The 12,871-nt window shown below is 34.8% G+C and overlaps 1 protein-coding gene across 5 annotated transcripts in view; it reads right to left on the reverse strand.

Annotated features, from left to right (window-relative positions):
• Positions 1-12,871, reverse strand: part of kmr (pleckstrin homology domain-containing family A member kramer) — a 397,594-nt gene that overhangs the window by 161,660 nt on the left and 223,063 nt on the right. For 3 of the 5 annotated variants that reach the window (XM_073958773.1, XM_073958798.1, XM_073958764.1), the window contains exon 1: positions 1,698-8,302. The gene's annotated coding sequence lies outside the window, so the exon portion shown is untranslated. Of the gene's footprint in view, positions 1-1,697; positions 8,303-8,404; positions 8,553-12,871 lie in introns of those variants that run through there. The other 2 variants (XM_073958769.1, XM_073958765.1) reach the window with 1 other exon arrangement.

Below are 12,871 nucleotides of genomic sequence, written 5' to 3' on the forward strand. Positions count from 1 at the left end.
TAGTGGTCATTATTAAAAAGCCAAAAATAAACAATAATTGGCGGGTATTAAAGTACTAATTTTTAAACTGTAAATTAATTTCTCTTACTCAAAATATTCATTCATATCTATTCCACAGTGTAAAGATCCTATAAATCCTACTGAAGCTGACACTGAGGCGTATACGTTAAAATGTAACTCAAACGACCTGGTGTTCTTTGGAATAATCCTTCTTAAGTTTTTTGGGTACATCCGGTATTTTCTTACAATATATGTATATTAAATTTGAAAATAGTATATCTATATACACACAATATTAATTTATGTGTGTTTATACCACACTGTAATCCAATATAGTCTGTGTTATTTTCCCCCAATAATTTATTTATGTTAGTCTATTTAATGCCATTTATTGGTATTACCTTCGTTGGCTTTGTTATATTTTGTGCAAGATAATGTGAAAATTATAATTTAATCGTTTCTTAATGCGGCGTATAAAACACCGACTTTCATATTCACACATACACAAACTAACACATACATACATACACCGACCAAGGCTAATTTTGCGTATCAAATATGGGATTGAAATAATGAAAGGTATAAAAACCAAACAACAACAACAGTGCTCACATATACAATTATATTTTGTTTGTATAGAAAATACATATTTTTGGGGATGGGTAGGTTTAGGCTACCCCCCATTTGCACCCCCACTCCTCTTATGCCACGGTTTATCTAAAAAAAGTAGCAGAAAACAAAGTGTTACGGTCGAGAGAAAAAAGTTCCAAAATCCAACACGTTTTTGTTGTCGGCAATATAATTTTTGAATATGGCCTATGTATGTCTGTGTGTATTACTTAAAGGATACACACACTTGCATACACACATTTTGTTGTTTTTGTTTATTTCCTGACATTTTTATTCCTCTTTTTTGGTTGCCATTTTATGTTTGCCTTCCTATATTGTTTGTGTTGTGTTGGGGCCAACTTTGTTTTGGGTAACATTTTGTTTTGTAGCATAACACGCTCTCTTTCATGCTCTCTTACATTACACACATACATAAAATATATATATACAAAAAATATGTTGGCAAAACAATATTTGTGTGTTCCGTAATCATAGTAAACAGGATACAAAAACAAATGCCTCTCAAAATCCTCTATAGCTATATAAAACACTCTCGTAATATAAGCAAGACAAGAGTTCAACATAAGCCGCACATGAATTTGAACTCATTCAAAGGCTCTTCCATACAAGTAAATCTCACAACACACATGATTTTCTAATCATATTTTTTTCGTTCAAAATTGGAGCTTCCATCTCATACATTGGCTCTCATGCCTCTCTCACTCATTACACACTATCTCACAACACTCTTCTCACAATCATCATAATTTCCTCTTCTTCTTTCTAAGCTTAGTTTATATTGGTAAGCATAAATGTGTATTATTTAATGTATTCTATGGTAGTTTAAAGCTTTTCCCGTAGAGTTTTGTGTCTCACACAGGACCAACATGAAGTTATATTTTCTATAGCACCCTCTTATCCTCCTCCTTCTTCATCAGGGACGAGAATGTTGCTGTTTGTGTAAAAGTGTGTATGTATAAATCTGGCATAGCGTAATAGTAAAGCTTAGAGACACAGAAAAAAAGGAATTCATAATTATTTAACAATAGCAAAGAGTTTTGAATTTCCTTTGCGGATTCATTTCATACTTCAATTTTCATTCTTTAACACTTCCCATTTTCTTTATTTTAACAATTTATTTGGCTTTTTCTTAATTTTTTCATTTCTTGTGTATATTATATATTGGGCAAAATTTCATAATTCTTCACTTTATTCCTTGAATTTCTTGTATCATTTTTTTCCTTTCATTCTTTTCTGGCTCTTTTTGGACCACCAACAACAAAACACCACCAACACCACTAATTTGGGATGTGCCACACGAAACGCGTTAGGACGCGCTTTAGAGCGCTTTTAGGAACCGTTTTCATCGAATGTTGCGTATCAACTAAAAAAAATTCCGATACATGCGCTTTCTCCCAGTTTTTGGATTCCTGACGTTAATTTTCATTGTGGTAGCAGCTATGCTAAGGATATGTGGTATGTGTATGTACTTGAGTTTGTCCGACTCTTTGTAGTGTTGTTGGAGACATACACAGCGAGAGAGAGTGTAGCAGAAAACATTGCACGTGAGAGAACTTTGGGAGTGTATACAACAAATGTGGTATTAAGTTTTTAATATTGACCCCCCATGGAGATGTGGCGAAAAGCTTTTGCTAATTCACCAGCTGTGTTCTGTGGTGGGCATTATTGACTACAGTGGACCAAAGTAACAAAGCTAATGGAGATAAAACGTAAAAATGTTCTAATATTGTACGAAAGAAACCAAGAGTCTTTGAGAAGACCTTCTATTAGAAGTTCTTCCATGAGAAGAATACCTTCTAAAAGTCTTTAATGGAATGAATATCTTTTAAATATCGTAAAAGAAGACTTTCTAAAGGTCTGAGAAGAAGACTTTTTAAATGTTTTCTATGAGAAGAAGATTTCCTAAAGGTCTTATATAAGATAAACATTTTAAAGGTATCCTATGAGAAGAAGACCTTCTAAAGTTCTAAAACAGGGCCTTCTAAAGGAAGAGGACCTTTTCAAGGTATTCTATGAGAAGAAACCCTTCTAAAGGTTTTCTGTATAAGAAAAAGATCTCCTAAAGTTATTCTACATAAGAAGGCTTTCAAATGAACTTCGTTATAAGAAGAATACCTTCTGAAGATCTTCTATATAAGAAGAAGATCTTCTTAAGGCCATCTATAAGAAGGAGACCTTCTAAAGGTCTTCTACATAAGAAGAAGACCTTTTAAAAGTCTCCTATGCCAAGAGGACCTTCTAAAGGTCTTCTATGAGAAAAATAAGACTTTGTAAAGGTCTTCTATGAAAACAAGGCCCTCTAAAGGAACAGGACCTTTTCAAGGTCTTCTCTGAGAAGAAACCCCTTTAAAGGCTTTCTGTATAAGAAGAAGATCTCCTAAAGTGTTCTATATAAGAAGGCCTCCAAACGGTCTTCGTTATAAGAAGAAGACCTTCTAAAGGTCTTTTGTATAAGATGAAGTCCTTCCAAAGGTCTTCTACAAGAAGAAAACGTTCTAAAGGTCTTCTAAAAGAAGAAGAACTTCTAAAGGTCTTCTATGAGAAGAAAAGGCATTCTTAAGGTCTTATATATAAGAAGATCTACTACTGGTATTTTATGAGAAGAAGAAGACCTTCTGAAGGTCTTCTATGAGAAGAGGAAGGCCTTCTAAAGATCTAATATGAGAAAATGAAGATCTTGTTAAAGTCTTCTACAAGAAGATCTTCTAAGGGCCTTCTAAAGGTCTTCGTTATAATAAGAAGACCGTCGAAAGATCTTCTTTTTAAGAAGTCATTCTAAAGGGCTTCTATGTAAGAAGAAGACCTTCTAAAAGGTCTTTTATGAGAAGGAAAAGACCTTCTAAATGTCTTTTATGAGAAGAGTACGACTTTTTTAGGGTTTTCCATGAGAGGAAGAAGGCCTTTTGACGTTCTTCAATATAAGAAGAAGACCTTCTTAAGGTCTTCTATGAGAAGAAGGCCTACTAAAGGCTTTGTATGAGAAAAAATGCATTCTAAAGGTCTTATATGAGAAAAAGAAAATCTTCTAAAGGTCTTGTATGAGAAGATGACCTTCTAAAGGTCCGATATGAGAAAAAGAAGATCCTCTTAAAGTCTTCCATTAGACATTCTATAGGTCTTCTATGAGAAGAAGACCTTCTAAAGATCTTTTATGAGAAGAAGATGACTTTCTAAAGGCCTTCTATGAGAAGAAGAAGTACTTCTAAAGGTCTTCTGTAAAAGAAGATCTTCGATGAGTCTTCTATATAAGAAGAAGACCTTCTAAAGGTCGTTTATCTGAAGAAGATGACTGCTTAAAGGACTTATATGAGGAGAAAAAGACTATCTGAAGATCTTCTGTATAGGAAGAAGACCTTGAAAAGGACTTCTTTGTACGAAGTAGACCTTCAAATGGTCTTTTTTATAAGAAGACCGCAAAAGGCTTTCCTTATAAGAAGCCGGCCTTCTAAAGGACTTCTATATAAGGTAATCTTTATAAGAAAAAACATCTTGTAAAGGTCTTCTATATAAGAAGAACTTCTGAAGGTCTTCTATATAAGAAGAAGACCTCCTAAAAGTCTTCTGTATAAGAAGAAGACCTTCCAAAGGTCTTCTGTATAAGAAAAAGGCCTTCTAAAGTTCTTCTTTATAAGAAGAAGGCCTTCTAAAAGTCTGCTATATAGGAAGACCTTCTAAAGATCTTCTATAAGAAAAAAAGACCTTCTATAAGATGAAGATCTTCTAATGGAAAAGGTCTTCTATGAGAAAAATACCTTCCAAAAGTCTCCTATGAGAAGAAGACTTTCAAAGGAATGTCTTATAAAGAGGGAAGACCTTCCAAAGGTATTCTGTATAACAAAAAGACCTTCTAAATGTCTTCTTTATAAGAAGAAGGTCATCTAAAAGTCTTCTATATAAGAAGAAGACCTTCTAAAGGTCTTCTATATAAGAAAAATAACTTCTAAAGGACTTCTATATAAGAAGAAGATCTTCTTAATGTCTTTTATGAGAAAAAGAAGATTTTCTAAAAAACAACTACAAGGAAAAGGTCTTGCACTCAGAAGGTCTGCGGTTCACTACCCGACCAGAACATCAAAATCTTTGGCGGTGGCAAATGCGCTCAGTGTAATGTCGGCATTTCTTGCTTTAGTATTTCATCCATGAAAAACTGCTTGACAGGTGGTCGTAAGACACTCCTTTCGGATTCGGCAATAAAAAGTAGGTAGGTCATTAGATCAATATGAATTGGCGTGCGCTCATTGATATGAGAGAAATGTCCCTTGTCCCTTAGGGGAGTTTTGTGCGAACATATGCATGTGTGTGATCGGTTCAATCTAATATACATTTCAAAAGCTTTCAAACAACTTTGTAACCGCGAAATTCACCACATGCCCCAAAAATAAGCTTTCACAAAAACAGTTGTTGCTTTATTTAATAAAGGGAAAAGCACAAAGCTTTTTTGTCTCTTGTGTTGCAAGAAACTTTTTATGCTACTCACCACTGTTCTCACGCTTTTTGGTGGTCATAAATAACATGGGACACATAATAAATTATTTTTAACCATAGCACAACACACCATGGAGGCGTAATAACAACAACACTACCAATTTATGTGATGAGTTCCCTCTAAATACATGGTGTTACTCTCAGGCTTATTGGGTATTTCTTACAAACAAAAATAACATGGATTTCCAAGGAAGTTTGACATTTCTGTCGAACACGAAGAAGAAGGGGGCATACCTAACTAAAATCCCTACATAAACAAGTAACAAAAGCTTTTATGGAATTCCCTAATAGCCAATAAAAGCCTCAATCCCAAAGGAAGAGGCCAATGGATAGAGACACTGTAGACGTCATAGACCTACATAGCAATGGCAAAGTGGTACATGTGGTTGTATGTGGCTGTGGAAATATGTGTGTTTGTGTTTATTTTGAACTTTTATTTTGTTTTTTATGCCAGTGGCAAATTCTCGGAAACTTATTAGTGTTAGGGCTATATTGTACTTGAAAGTCACAACTACAGCAACAACAGCAGTAACAAAACTACATTGTCAAGCTGTGAAATCAGGAAGAGAATGAGGAGAACCAAAGAAAAACGTGTATTCGAAAAGCCAGGAAGGATAGTCAAGTTGTGGCCTTAAAAATTATAGGAGTGTTTGTTTGTGTGTTGGAAGTTTGGGTGTAGGGAGTGATGAAGGCAATAATGAAAGACCAACGATATTTGATGGTGAAGTTAGAACTTTGGCAAGAGTAACGGATGGTTGGCTGGATGGCAGACTGGATTTATAAATGAAGAATTTTACCAAAATCTGTATGTGACACATGCGGCAGACGGGATGTTATTGTTGCTGTTATTTTTGATTTTTTTTGTGAGGGATAAAAATAAACTTTAGAATTGGTAGAGAGCGAAAGGGAGGAGGGGGATCATTTAGTATGTATTTATCTACGCTTCGCCAGTACCATGAACACCAAGGTCATTTAGTAGTCATAAAATTACTGATGCGTAATAATAAATCATTTATCGAAGTTCGAAATGGCGTGTGTGTTATTTGGCTGCCCAAAACTGCCATGGAGACCACACAACAGGGAGCAATAACCACAATTGACCATAAAACCACAAAACAGGAGGCAAAGGAAATTACTGACTAATAAGCAAGTACATGATTAAAATGAGTATTTGAGTTGTGTGTTTTAATTTATAGACGTAGATGGTGAAAATATAAAGGAAATAAAAGGTTATGTTAAGGGCAATTTAAATGGAGAAGTAAGTGTATTAAAATTGGATGGCAACAAATTAAGTTTGTAACGATAAGGAGTGTTGATGAAATTTATAAGTGGAGTTGATTAATTTTTGAACATGGTAAAGGCTTTAATAAATAAAAAATCTATTATTTTTGAAATTTTGAAAATGTTTAAACCCTTCACCATAATATGGAGGGTATAATTACATTTGTCATTCCGTTTGTAACACATCGAAATATTCGTGGGGGTCCCAATAAAGTATATAAATTGTTGATCAGCATAAAATTCTAAGTCGATACCATGTCCGTAGGTAACTCCCTCTGTTGAAATCAAGATACAGCTCGCAATTTTTAAGACTGAGCTTTGTAATTTGGTATAAAAGTTTTAATTACTGCTAGGATGTTTGGTATTAAAAGTGAACTATATCGGTACACTTTTTGATATAGCCCCCATAGAACAGTAGCATCAAATTTTCGATATTTTCAGGTTTTAGCCTCATTATCACACCGAAATGTCTGAAATTTGGTGTTCAGACTTCTTTGTATACACAAAACTTGAATTTCGTCGGTATAGGTTGACGTCTTCATATAGCCCCCATACAACGGTACCTCCAGATTTTTTGAAGTTGGAGGCCTCAATATCCTACCCAAGTGGCTGAAATTTTATATTTAGTCTTCGTTAGGGGTACACAACTTTTCACCTGCAATTTTTTGGTATAGGTCCACGTCTTCATACGGTCCCCATAGAACAGTACCTTCCGATTTTCGGTAGTTTGAAGTTGGAAGCCTCAATATCCCACCGATTTAGCTGAAATTTGTTATTTAGTCTTAGTAGAGGTTATTCAACTGTCCACCTGAATTTGATCGGTATAGGTCTACGCCTTCATACAACCTCCATAGGGCGTTATCTCCCGATTTTCGGTATTTTGAAGATTGTGGCCTCAATATCCCACCGAAAGGGCTGGAATTTCGTGTTTAGTCTTCGTTGCGGGTATAAAACTTTCCACCTTAATTTTTTTCGGTATAGGTCCAAGCCTTCATATAGCCCCCACAGAACAGTACCTCTCGATTTTCGGTATTTTGAAGGTGGAGGCCTCAATACCCCACAGAAATTTCTGAAATTTGGCATTGAGACTTCGTTGGGCGTATAAAACATTCCACGCTTATATATGGCCCCATAGAACGTCCCGACTTTCGATATTTTAAAGGTTGTGGTCACAACATCCCATAAAAATGTCTAAAATTTGGTATTCAGTCTTCGTTGAGAGTTCAAAACTTGCCATCTGAAATTTGTCTGTATAGGTCCATGTCTTTATAAAGCCCCCAAAGGGCGGTACCTCCAGATTTTCGGTATTTTAAAGGTTGTGGTCACAATATCCCTTCGAAATGTCTAAAATTTGGTATTTAGTCTATGTTGAGAGTACAAAACTTTCCATCTGAAAGTTGTCGGTATAGCTCCACGTCTGTATATAGCCCCATTGGAGCGAAACCTCCCGATTTTCGGTGTTTTGAAGGTCGTTGCCTCAATATCCCTCCGAAATGGCTGAAATTTGGTATTCAGGCTTCGTTGGGTGTAAAAAAATTTCCTCCTGAATTTGGTCGGTATAGATCAACGTCTTTATGTAGCCCCCATATAACGGTACCTCCCCAATTTTTGGTATTTTGAAAGTTGTGACCTCAATATCCATTCCGAAAATTTCAAATATTGGTCCATGTTTTGGAAAGAAAAATTATGACGCCGTATATAACGTCTTTTAAAGGGAGTATTATCACTTATGATATTCTGCTCCTGCAATAAATAAGAGGAAGAGCTTGGTACTTTCATTAACGAAAGGATACTCATTGTTCCTATTCACTTTAATAAGTTAATAAAAGTTGGGCCCGGCCGAATTTAATGCCGTTCTCTTGTAGCTTCTTGCAGGTTCTGGAACAGAGCAATTTTTTGCACATATTCTGCTAAAGGCTCAAATGATTTCCATCTTTTTTTTTGTAAACGAAAAATTCTTTATTTTTTTATTTATAACCTGAACCAAAAATATCACAGTCCAACTTACCTTTAAAATAAATGCAAATGAATAACAAGACGTCAATTATGATGAGTGGTCGTTCTTTGGAGTCGTCAGCTGGACAAAAAGAAAGCAAAAGTTTCTTTGTTGGCCCAGTCGTGGTGATTGGTTAAAAACCATTAAAATTCTAGGGAATCTGCAAAGAAAGAAAAAACAGCACAGGAAAAAACGTGATTATTATTTAAAACACATAAAAATGGGCATTTCATCAATCCAAAGCCTAAGCAAAGAAGAGACATGGAATTTTTGTGTAAATAATAAATTGTATAAAAAAAATATATGTATGTATATTGTCTCCACCTCCGGCAATGCGGCATAAAAATTAAGAAATCTTTTTATTTTGATTTGCTTTTATATGAACAGTTTTTTATTTAACACACAAGTCACGTGTGTTTGGCGGTTTGAAACTTTATTTTCTTCTACGACATTGCTTCTTTCTTCTGTATACAAACATGCTTTGGCTATATCTTCTATGCACGTCTCTTCTATGACAATGTAGCAGCTATGTTGTATGTGCTGTAGAAGAAATCATAGATAAAAAGAAGTGAAAGAAATGAAAACATATCGAATTGAAGAAAAAAATTAAAGTACCCTGGTATTGAAGGCAAATCATTGCAGTTGCATGCCTTGTAGCGCTCGAATACTCGCCGCCACCCTGGCCATGGCTGAAGACACCAAACAGCGACAACATGCAGTCATTTTTTTCTGTTCATGCCATGATTTAATGAAATTGAATAACAACACCACACAGCATGTGGAATTGCATGGTGGATTATGCTCAAACGAAGCGATATTTTTTGGTCAAGAGCCAAGACTAATCAGCCACAATTTATAAAATTGGAAAAAAGTTTTTGCAAAAGGTCTCTCTTTCGAAAATTAGTTAAATACACAATTACATATCTGCATACATCGATCATCATCATCATGGCGATTGGCAAAGTATAAAAGGTGTTTTTTGAAGCCACTGCTGAGTCATATGTGAACAAATTCCATGCGGCAAATTATGGGAAATTTTGGAGAAATCAGTTGCAAAATAGACAATATTACTAATACCCCCGCACCGTGACTCAATTTTCCTGGCCAAATCATACTGCTGGAAGTTTGAAAAATATTTTTTAAAAAATCCACGTTTTGTTGGAGGTTTGAAAAATATTTTTTAAAAAATCCACGTTTTGTTGGAGGTTTGAAAAATATTTTTTAAAAAATCCACGTTTTGTTGGAGGTTTGAAACATATTTTGTAAAAAATCCACGTTTCGTTGGAGGTTTGAAAAATATTTTTTAAAAAATCTACGTTTTGTTGGAGGTTTGAAAAATATTTTTTAAAAAATCCCCGCTTTGTTGGAGGTTTGAAAAATATTTTTTAAAAAAATCCACATTTTCTTAGATGTTTGAAAAATATTTTTAAAAAATCCACATTTTGTTGGATGTTTGAAAAATATTTTTTAAAAAATCCACGTTTTGTTGGATGTTTGAAAACTATTTTTTAAAAAATCCACGTTTTGTTGGATGTTTGAAAAATATTTTTTAAAAAATCCACGTTTTGTTGCATGATTGAAAAAATATTTTTTAAAAAATCCACGTTTTGTTGGATGTCTGAAAAAAGATTTTTTAAAAGCTCCACGTATTGTTGGATGCTTTAAAAAATATTTTTTTAAAAAAAGCCACGTATTGTTGGATGCTTAAAAATATATTTTTTAAAAAAAATCCAGGTTTTGTTGGATGCTTGAAAAAATATTTTTTAAAAATCCACGTTTTGTTGGATGCTTGGATTAAATTTCTTAAATAACTCTTGAGCTTGAAATGAAATTAAACAATTTGAAACAAAACCGCAAAAAAGTTACGTTGAGTATTTTTTTTTTTTTGCAAGACAAAATCGTATTTCAAAATAATACTTAAAAACAATGAAATAACTTTGAATATCTTTAAGTTTTCCTGATACATGTACAATGTACATATAGAAGGCGGCTTCAGACAACTTCAACACAAATGTTTCGTTGTGGCCAACGAAATACAGCTATAAATGCTGTTGCTGTTGTTATTTTTGTTGTTGGCTAATATTTGTATTTAATTTTGTTTTGGCGGTTGTCGTGGTTTCACATTGTCTATGGTTTGTTTGGTTCACACAGGGTCTAAATGTCTATTTGGGCGACGGACGGACGGACGGACCGAACGACCAACCAACCATTCGGATACAACAATGGGCCCCAATTGCTGTTATTTGTTAGACTTGCATAGTTTGTTTGTTGCATAGTGTGGTGGTTATAAAGTTGCAAATAGCTTCAGCCGTATGGGTGTTTCCATAATAAAAATCCTTTTTATATCCTTTGCAAAGCAATATTATAATTTTTGGTAATGAGAACATTTTTTAAATAGTGTGCGATTTTTCTTTTGTGGAATCCCCCATCTGCCCAATAGTTTCTCCTTTCATAGCAAAGGCATTTTACTTTGCGGTCTAAGTATGCATATTGCTATGTATTTATGTACTTATGTATGTGTTCGGTAGTTAGCATGTGCGTTTCATTGAAACATAACATTTAAATTTTATTCACAAGTTTTATTTTATTTATTTTTGTTAGTTTCTTGGTTTTAGAATAGAGTTTGAGGTTTTGTCCTTAGTTATGTTATTATACAATTGCCGGTAGTGCTAGCTGTCGTCTCTTGGCAATGTTAACTATTAAACAGCTACATTTATTCACACATCACCACAGCTTGTCCACTTCTATTCGTACATAGAACTGCCATTTTCCATTGTTATTAGTTTTCTTATAGTTGGCGGGGTATGAATTTTTACTTTATTTAGGAGATTTTTGGAATTGTCATATGGAGGACAGTGGGAACTTCTATAATTTGAGACCAATAAACGTGGATGGTTTTAATATTTCTCTCCCTCCATCAGACTAATAATGAATATTTTTCTGCTACCATCAGACCCAGAAACGTGGATTTTTTAATGAATATTTTTTTCCACCATCAGACCCAGAAACGAGGATTTATTAATGAATATTTTTCTCCCACCATCAGACCCATACACGTGAATTTTTTAATAAATATTTTTCTCCCACAATCAGTCCCAGAAACGTGGATTTTTTAATAAATATTTTTCTCCCACCATCAGACCCAGAAAAGTGGATTTTTATACCCTACACCACTATGTGGGGAGGGTATTATAAGTTGGTTTTGGCCAAAAAGTTTGTAACGCATCGAAATAATGGTCGTAGACCCATACTTATATATATCAAAATGAATGTCTCGACGAGCTGAGTCGATCTGGCTATGTGTGTCCGTCCGTCAGTCCGTCCGTCCGTCCGTCTGTCCGTCTGTCCGTCTGTCCATCTAAACCTTGTAATCACTCTACAGGCCGCAATTTTGATCGGATCGTCACGAAATTTTGGATGTTGATGGGGGTCCCGGAGGGGAAGAAGCCTATTGATTTTGGTGATGGTCGGATAATATTTAGGGGTAGGAAAGGGCAAAAAACTTAGGTGGATAAAAAGACAACGTTTTTTTCCAAAGCCAATATCTCAGCTTCTATACGGGGTATACCAAAAGCAAAACCTGACAATGAAAGCAGAAATTATCACCTTTCTAATGATGTAAAGCAGGTGCTCGTACGTGATCAAACAACGAAGATATCGCAATAGTAGCAAATAAAACCCCAATTTTCATTTTTGCGATTTTAATTATATTTACAAATATCACAGCTTTAGTTGAAAATTTTCCAAAAGCAAAGCCTGACTATGAAAGTAGAAGATCCCGTCTTTATAATGATGCAAACTAGGTCGGCGTAGGTAACCAAATAACGGAGATATCGCAATAGTCGGTAATACATCCAATTTTTCTATTTTTTTGGAAATCACGCTACAGGTCGCAATATTGATCGGATCGTCACGAAAATTTCAGGGTTAATGGGGGTCTCACAGATGAAGAAGCATATTGATTTCGGTGATGGTCGGATAATATTTAGGGGTCGGAATGGGCAAACACTTATTTGGAGAAAAGTCAACATTTTATTTCAAAGCCAATATCTCTGTTTCTTTAAGAGGTATATCAAAAGCAAAACATGGCAAGGAAAGTAGAAAATATCACCTTTACAACGATGTAAAGCAGGTTGTCGTAGGTGGTCAAATAGCAAAGATATGGCAATAGCCGATAATGCATCCCATTTTTCGATTTTTTTGTAATCACGCTACAGGTCGCAACTTTGATCGGATGGTCACGAAATTTTAGGGGTTAATGGGGGTCCCAAAAAGAAAGAAGCCTATTGATTTTGATGATGGTCGGATAATATTCAGGGGTCGGAATGGGCAAACACTTATTTGGAGAAAGGTCAACGTTTTATTTCAAAGCCAATATCTCTGTTTCTTTAAGAGATATATCAAAAGCAAAATCTGGCAAGGAAAGTAGAAAATATCACCTTTACAACGATGTAAAGTAGGGTGTCGTAGCTGCTCAAA

The sequence above is a fragment of the Musca autumnalis genome, unplaced genomic scaffold (assembly GCF_047663935.1).
Source record: "Musca autumnalis isolate F117 unplaced genomic scaffold, ASM4766393v1 scaffold_1, whole genome shotgun sequence".
NCBI lineage: Eukaryota > Metazoa > Arthropoda > Insecta > Diptera > Muscidae > Musca > Musca autumnalis.